At 55.4% G+C, this 8797-nt stretch overlaps 1 long non-coding RNA gene across 1 annotated transcript; it reads right to left on the bottom strand.

The window, feature by feature from the left end:
• Positions 1 to 1330: 1330 nt before the first annotated feature.
• Positions 1331 to 5339, bottom strand: LOC311623906. Its single transcript, XR_014795224.1, has 3 exons — positions 4650 to 5339; positions 3429 to 3543; positions 1331 to 3125 (listed from the first exon to the last, which is right to left on the bottom strand). It is a non-coding gene; the product is annotated as an uncharacterized lncRNA (long non-coding RNA).
• Between the last annotated feature and the right edge of the window lie 3458 nt (positions 5340 to 8797).

The raw sequence follows: 8797 nt of genomic DNA, 5'->3' as shown, positions 1-8797 counted from the left end.
AACTGTCCACACATTTTACACCCCGTGACAGAATTGATAGAGGAATTTACCTTTGTCTCTGATTAATTTTCTTTCTGCTTAAACAGAGATTTGGGCCATCTCTGGCAGGGAAAGAAGAATATTTCCATTTTTTTTCTACTTTGATATATTTCTGAATTCATCTTTAAGTATCTGGTACATTCACCTTGAGGATCATAATGATGGTACTGTGTGTGAGCCAGTAGGGCCTTCTTAATGTATTGTCAGTAAACTGCCTCCGACATGTTCTATATATATTGAACAAACCATATACGTCCCCCTTCACTTAAATGGTAGGATGTAATTAGAGGGGTTCAAATATGTAAGGGGAAAGATGGTATTGAGAGTTAAATAAATGCCTTGAAAAAGCAGATATCTTTAAGTCTCTTACGTAAATATCACAGACAAATAGGCCCCCAATATAGAAGAAGGGAAGACGCCAGGACTGACCTTCACTCCAAAACCTCTATTTGGAAATCACAAAAGGGGCCTTGGAATTACACAGGGGGCAGAGTGGTACATTCGTCTCTGCCGGCCATTAAAGCCCCCACATAAAAACACATTGTGTAACGAGACCTGGTGAGCACAGGACAATCCCCACACACATTAAAGCTTCCTGAAGCAAGAGTTTACATAAGTCATAAAAATACGCCCCTCCCATTGCAGATTACCGGCAGCAGCAGGACCCTGGCCGCCTTGTCCATGGTGCCTGCGGTTTAAGCTCTCACGGAGAAGTGTGTTAGGTTTCCATCTAAAAGGGACATTACTTGAGCAGGCACATCAGCAAAGGGCGCAGCCATGTCTGATGGAATTACGGGGAAGCAATTACGGAGACAAGGCTCGCTAATGTGGACAGCTGAGGGGCAAGCGGTTGGTCATCAGAGGCGAGCAGCCTCTCAGTGAGGACGGAGGGGAGAAGCCAGGGAAGCTACACCCCAAGGAGGCACTGTTTGGAGGGAGGTCTATTTTGAAGGCAAGGCTGCCAGTGTCTCTTAGGACAGCCCTGGCTAAGGCTCAGGGGCCAGTGAAGCTGCCCTCTCTTCTGCCCTCCAGCTAAACTTGCCTTCTGGGGCTTGAGGAACAGCCGGCATACCCACAATTTGCATGGTGTGAACCGCAGCCTTCTCTGCAGGGGTGAGCAGTTTGCTGCACCTTTCTGCAGACCCAGAGAAGGTTCTGGAAATGTCTAGGTGGGGTCCGGCACACTTCACCTCACCAGACACCCTCTTAGGAGGGAAAAGGAAGAACCTAAGAAATAATAGTTACACAATGATTGGCACATAAATATTTGGGAGGAAATGAGGCTAGGATATCTTTGAATACGAATTTATTTAGTGGGTTAGGCTGAGGCTTTGGAGAGGAAAGAGCTCCTCTGTAAGCTACAGCTGAGCCTCTTCAGCCTTGATTACTGTGTAAGTAATCAAACGAAAATCCTAAGCATCCTTATGGCCGTGGCCTTGCAAAGACAGGCCTCTGCAGCTAAGGGCATGGAGGGGGGCGGGAGGGGAGGAATCGGAGCAGCAGGCTTCCTGGGTAGGAAGATCCAGCTCTTGGCCTCCTTTCTCTGCAGGGACCTGCCCCTCCTCCATGTTCTCCACCAGAAAATTAATGAGTTTAGGTCTTGCCGCCCTCCATCTCAGCTTGGGGTGGGGGTGGGGGGGTGTCACTGCAGAGCAGGAGATGGGATGGGGCTGTGTGAAGGGGTTCCTCGGACCAGCTGCTCTAGGTCTAGTGATGGGAAGGTCCCATTGGGGAAGCAGGTTCTGCAGGATGAAGGAGGGTTGACCCTTGGCATTCCCTGATGGTTTCTTTCAAAACAGTCTTTCCTCAGAGCCTCACTTGTACACATTCTGTTTTTCCTTCTGTTAGGATTTTAAAAGGAATGTCTCTCCTCTCCCCCTCCCCTCGGGCACATGTAGGTTACTGCGCCTCTCCCTTCCTTCGCATCTCTTGGATCCCTGCCTAAAACTGCAATTACAGCCACAAGGAGGAAGTGAGATGCTCCCGAGAGCCCTGGGCATGCTTTCAGCCCTGATGGAGCCTGTGGACCCACCAGGAATTCGTTCCTTTTCCCCCACACCCCAATGACTTCCAGCCAGGTGCCCACAGCTCTACAGCAAAAGGTGACAAACATCTCCCTCCGCCCTTCCCACTGGCTCCCTCCCTCCCCCCAGACCTCAAGCCGAACACAATATATCCGCAGTCTAAGCCCCGGCACAGCCGGCCAGTCTTCTGGATGCCAGATTATTATTATTATAATTATTTTTTAAAAGAGCAAACCAAAAGCTCAGCCCGGGACAAAAACACAGCCGCGGAGAAAAGTGTCCACCCGCGTACAATGCCCCCTGAGCCTAGAGAGAAAAATATGCACACCGAAGCACTCCGCAATGCGCTCACAGGCACACCGCACCCCACTCTTCCCGCCCCCCCCCCCCTCCACACCTCCCGCCCGCCTTCGGTGCTTGCACAGATCTGCGGGTCACAGAGGCAGCTTCGGTTTCTCTCCCCGAGTCCGCTCGCATCGCTAAGCCCCGGTCTGTCCACCATCACACACCTCCCCGCGCCCAGGGCTCCGGCCGCCGGGAGCCCGGGCCCCCTCCAGCCTGAATCCGCAGCGCTGGGCTCTGCGGAGGGCGCCTCGGCTCCTCCGCGGCTCCTTCCTTGGCGGGTCCTCGCCGACCACGGCGCTCAGCCAGCCCCATTCTTGGCATTCACCGCGTGCCTTAATTGTATGGACATTTAAATCAAGGTCCGCTGTGAACACGGAGAGAGAGGCCATTCTCCTGAGGAAGGCGAGGAGGAAGGAAAGGCGAGGAGAAATAGAAGGGGGTGGGAAGAAGATGGAATGGAAAAACAAAAGACAAAAAACACAACACACACACACACAAAACCCAACAACCAGGGAAAAATAAGTAGAAAGCGGCGCGGTGCGTGCGCACTGACAGCGGGGAGCGGGGTGGGTGGGGGCGGGGGAGCGCCGGGAGGAAAGGACCACAGCATCCTCTCCGGCGCAGCTCCCCCAATCGCACAGACAATGAGATAACGGCGACGTCTTCCAGAGGCTCTTTGTTCTCCCCCATCCTTTCGGGTCCAGGCTTTTTTTCCCCCTGCAAAGCGGAGGGGGTGGAGGGTGTGAGTGGAAGTGGGAGACGAAGGAGTGCCTCCCCCCGTGTTAATTACCCGGACCCCCCTCGCCCCTTCCCCACGCCTCCCCTGCAGCCCCAGACAATGAATAAACATCCACCCCACCTCGCCCCAGCGCGGCCAGCCCGACCCACCCATCTCGCCGTCAGCTCGGCCTAGGAAACTGGACGGGGGGTTGGGAGGGTCAAGACCAGAGCAGGGGGACCAAGAGGGCAGCGGGGGCTGGACTGCGGCTGCCCTGGCCGGGCAACCTCCGCCGCCCTTACCTCGCCGGCCGAGTCCTGGCGCAGCCGGGCCGGGCGTGCGGCTGAGGGAGCCGCCGTGGTCCGCGGCAGGGATCCGGGGAGCCAGCCTTCCGGAACTCGCCTGCTGCAGTCCTCTCTCAGGTCCCAAGTGATGGAGGGGAAAGAGAGAAAGGGGAGAGAGAGTAGAGAGAGGGAGGGAGAGAGAGAGAGTGAGAGAGAGAGAGAGAGAGAGAGAGAGAGAGAGAGAGAGAGAGAAGAAGAAGAAGAAGAAGAAGAAGAAGAAGAAGAAGAAGAAGAGAAAAAAACCCATAAGAGCGAGGCCCATCTGGCCCCTCATCAGCTTTGTCAAGTCTTGCATACGCTAAAATGCTAATGACCTAGATAGCTCATGCAAAATGCAGCAGGGAGGGAGGAGGGAGGGAGGGAGGTGGGAGGGAGGAAGAGAAAGAGCGAGGGAGGGGCAGAGCTAGGGAGGAGACCGAGGGGGGGGGGGCAGGGAGAGAGAGAGAGAGAGAGAGAGAGAGAGAGAGAGAGAGAGAGAGAGAATGAGTATATATATATATATGTCTTCGAAACACCCCTGCCTCTCTCCCCACCCCATCCCAAACTGTCAGCGGGTTTTACCAGGTGAGGGGCGGGCGGAGATTTAAAAGGTCACTCGCGTCTATTGCGGCTGCCTCCCCGGATCCAAAAAAAGGGAGCGGGCCGGAGGAGGAGAGCCCCCAAAGCCAAAGGGATAATAAGATATTATTCGAAGCCCCCCTCCCTGCCCTCCTCCACCTCTCCACTCTGTTTACACACACATCCCAACGCCTCCTTCTGTGTGTACGCGGACATATCACATTTTCATCAATTTCTTGGCCGCTGTGACAGCCACCCGTATCCTCATCCCCAGCAAAACTCACATTGGACCTCGAAAAAGGGCTTTGCCCCCTTCACCCCCTTTCTTTTCGCAGTCCCCTCTAACTGGCCCATCCCCTCTCGCCTCTCTCGCCCCTCTACTCCCTCAGCCCTCCAGACAACCTCTCCGGCTCCCACTTTTCCCTAAACCTTCTGCCCTCCCGGTTTCTTCCCCAATACTCGGATCTCCACAAGGGGAGCGGGAAAGCGAAGTGAAGTCTATCCGATCTCCCACGATCCAGCTCCCTTTCCCAGAAAAACAATCCCAGCACCCCCCCCCCCCCCAACACTGGCACTGCCCAAGCAGACCGAAAGGACAGATAGAAGTCAATCTGAGTATACCCTCCGAGGTCCCTTCGGGGTCGGAGATCTCGCGAATTCCCGAGCCGGCGCTCTCTCTCATCCCTGCTCGCCCAGCTCCGAGCGCTTTGTCCGGTGGCACCGCTCAAGGTCTTCCCCTTTTTGTTCTTCTTTCCTAAGAGGCTGGTCGCCGCAGCCCGTAGCGCTTCAGCCCAGCCGAACGAAAGGCGGTGGTAGATCTACTGGAATAAAAGGGACCGGGAGAACACACACACACACACACACACACACACACACACACACGGATGACAGAGGGAGGGGTGCGGAGAGGAAGGCGCATCCAGGGAGCGGCAGCCAGAGGGAAGGGGCGGGCGGCGAGAAGGCGCCCGCGGTCCCTCCACCTAACAAGAGGAAATGAGAACCGTGATAAGGAGCATCATCATCATCATAATAAAAAAAAAAATTCTGAATCTCTCTTTGGTGACCCAGAACTGGCGGGCAGGAGGGACCGCACCGCTGGCAGCGGCCGCGGGGGGAAGGAGGGAGAGGAGCGCAGGAGCAAAGGTGGTGGCGGCAGGACCCTCCGATGCATAATAATAACGCGCAGCGCGAGTTGCGGCTCAGCCTGGAAATCCAGCCCTCTGCGTGAACTCGCGTCGAGTGGGGATTGCAGGGGATGGGGAGGGGGGGAGGGGAGAAGGAAGAAGGGAGGGGACGGAGGGGGAGAGAGAGGCAGGCAGAGAGGGACAGAGAATTTGGAGCCTTTGAATGGATCCTTACCAAGCCCTCATCTCGTTCGCCGTCCTCTTTTTGGGTGCGGCCGATCTCCTTTTTATAAAAAATGATTATTCCTTTAACGGATTATTCAGCTAAAAGAAGCCACATCTGCTGACTGTACCGAAAACAAGAGGATTAGGAGCCGGTCCGCAGAGCCCGGCCCGCAGCCCCCCACCCCCTCTCTGCACCAAGCACACGTCATTCTCACTGCCTCCGGGTACCTCCCTCTCCTCGCCCGCCCGGGGAGAGCTGTGCCAAAGAAAATGCGGATTTGGGGGAAAGTGAGAAGTGGGAGCGCTCGGAAGAGCGGGAAAGCCAAGGCTGGAGGCGGCGATGTGCACCCCCACCCTCACATGCGCTTCCATTTTTACCCGTTTCTATCCTGGGAGAAGGGGGAGCTTTTTCCTCGGTGCCCACACGCGCCGCACTCGCAGGGGTCCGTGCCCTGAGCCTCCCCACCCCCCACCCTTCTCACGTAAATCCGGAAGCACCAGTTCCAGGCAGACTCTCCCCCCCCCCCCCCCACAGGACTCGGGGCGTCAAGCTACCCCTGGGCCCACCGCCCCTTTCTCTCCTCCTTCCCCTTCTTCCGCCCCGGGAGCTGTGGCACCGCGGCTGGTCCACTCCCTGCCTCTCCCACTTTTGCAAATGGAGTTGGGGGGGGGGGGGGCTCAGGGCACCCGCACTTCGCCTTCTGCTTCTGGACCCCAAGGTTTCCGAGAGGCAGTGAGGGGATGATGCGGCGGATGCGGTTGACATCCCTGCGGAGAGCGCGCGGCTGCCCCGCCGCTCCGAGGAGCCAAGCGCCTTTGCATCTCCTCACCTCCATCCGCCCCCCCGCCCCCCACCTCTCCGCCCCAAGCCGGCGTCTGGGCAGGACAGCGGCGGGGGGTGGGAAGAAGGGTAGGTGGAAGGGGGGTTGAGCAAGCCCATCCCCCGCACCCCTGCAGTCAAGGTGAACGTGAAGGAGAGTGGGCGCGCGTGCCCGCGTCTCCGGATGCGTGCGCGCGCCCCGCCCGGCTTCCCCCCCCAGCCCGGCCCGCGGCGCCCCGCAGGCCGCCCGGGCCAGATGGACGCTGGAGATTAGAGGCACAAAGTGCGTCTCCACGGCCGGCCGCCACCCGTCCCGCGTACATGGAGGCTCACTTCGGGGAAGCGCCTTTTGTTAGAGAGGTTTTGGCGGTGGTGTGTGTGTGTGTGTGTGTGTGTGTGTGTGTGTGTGTGTGTTTACCCCCGAGAGCACGGAGTTAGCGATAGGCCTTCAGGAAGCGCTCAGAATGAATCTGCCCATAAGAACAAAACCCTAGGACACCCCCGGGCCCGATTCCCCCCCTCAATCCCCCCCGCAATAAAAACCCAGCGCCAGCCAGGAGAAAGATGCGGTGTTTCCGAAGACCCTCGTTCCTGCGGGAGTCAACCCCAACCCCGGAGATGTCTGTCCTCCCGCGCAGGGCCCATCGCTGCTTTTCTTTCCTACTCCAGATCTTCTTCTTTGATGCCTGGGAGGAAAAAAAAAAATCTTACGTGTTTCTTGAGCAGCGCTAGATTCAGAGCGAGGAGAAGATGGAGAGGAAGACAAGCCCCTGACAGCTCAAAGCTGGTCCTCGCATCAGACGGCCCGCGCGCGCCGCGGCCAGAGCGGTCCGGCGGGGGTCGCCGCGGGCGCGCGCCCACCCACGGGGCCGTCCGGATGGGGACCCTGGGCGCGGCCCCGCTCGCGTTCAAGGCCGTTTGGTTCTTGTCCATTGTTGGGCATGTGTCCCGATAAAAGAATGACAGCGATTTCAAAACCTCTGGGCACTAGTTTTTTGTCTCCCACAAAGTACCATGAAACGCTTAAAAAAAAAAAAAAAAAGCCGTTTTTGTACATTCGAATAAGCGGAAAGCTTTGGTTTAAGTTGAGGGAGAGAAGTAGAGAGAGACAAGAGAAAGGAGAAGGAACGAACATAAAACATCCTTGCAATGCATTTTTTATTTCTGAAGACTGCAGTTAGTTGGAAAGAGCCATCATCTGGGACTTTCTATTTATTTATTTATTTCCAGGGAAAACTTAACATTCTGATAACGTTCCCCTCAAACTAAAATACCTTTCTGGTGGAAAAAAAGACGGCACGGGCGGTCGCTTAGCTCAAGACTTCCACCGTGTTCATAAAGGTTTTAGATGTGGGACTGTTTGTGTTCTTAGTCACTCAAGAATCCTGAAGCAGACATTCCCGAACCCTTTGGGCTTGGAGGGAGATGGGCTGCGACCAGAGTTTCAGGTTGTCTTGACCGAAGGGCGTCAGGACAGACCGCCGCTGTCCTCTCCTCGGTTTTTCTTCAAGGCCTGGTTTTGTTTGGCTGGAGGACGGTCTCATAGCCGTCCTCCGGGCTGTTGCTGCAATGCAGGCTATTTGCTCTCTCATCTTGCGGCATAGGGGGAGGGGAGCCGGCGATGGTTTTGTAACAGGCTCTGCAGGCCTGAGTGGGAACGCCTTAAATGATGAGCCCCGGGTTAAAAAAGAAAACGGGGGAGAGGGGTGGGGGGTGGGGGTGGGGGATGAGGAGGAGAAAGCAGCTGATGCTGAATTAATAGTTAGAGAAGACCCCTGGGGCTTTCTCCTATGAGGGGTCAGGAGTCCTTTCCCCTCCCCCCAGTCACAGATTTTCATATCTGTTTTTAAACAGTCTGATCAGATGCTGGGGACATTTGTGATGGCTTCTTAAAACCTAAACCCTGGGGCTTAAGAGCTGTCTACACTCCTGATCAAACTCACCCCAGATACTCACACGTTAAGAAATTACATTCTAAAACCTTCCCAAATCCGATCGACTGGGCTGTTTGGGGCCCATATGGCTAGACAGCTGTGCTGCTCCACGTGAAAAGACACCATTGCCCCTCTGATGGTATAAAGCAGGGGCTCCCCAGAGAGCTCAGACATGACCTAAGTATTAGCTTAGCCTAGGGTGAAGACTGAGTTAAATCTCTTCCTTCTTGGAGGTTAAAATAAAGACAACAACAAACATCAAAAGAGGCGTGCTTTTGAATCCATTGTCAATTGCATGCCTCCCGGCTGGTCCCACCAAAGGAAGGAAGGAACACACAGGAGAAATAAGCTCTCTCCAACTTACCGCGAGCTGGACGCGAGGTAAACGGAAGACACAGGAGATTGGAAAGAAATATATTATTTGCCAAGTGTACCATGTGTCGGTGACATTTGTGGTTCCCTGTTCAGAGGAGCAGGGCTCTGACCTCAGCCGATGCCTCAGTGTTAACCATAAAGAAAGGCCATCAGAGCGCAATTTCCATGGTGAGAAGACAAAACCTTGCTTTAAAAAGAAAAGCCCATTATGAAATGCAGCCGGATTTAATTTTTAATACGATGGCGGATCCTCTAACGCATTCCTTGCTAGTGTTTGCATTCAGGAGGAGG

This window comes from Pipistrellus hanaki (assembly GCF_964339955.1).
Source record: "Pipistrellus hanaki genome assembly, chromosome: 5".
NCBI lineage: Eukaryota > Metazoa > Chordata > Mammalia > Chiroptera > Vespertilionidae > Pipistrellus > Pipistrellus hanaki.
The sequence above is the reverse complement of the archived record's forward strand: the minus strand, read 5'-3'. Positions and strand labels throughout refer to the sequence as shown.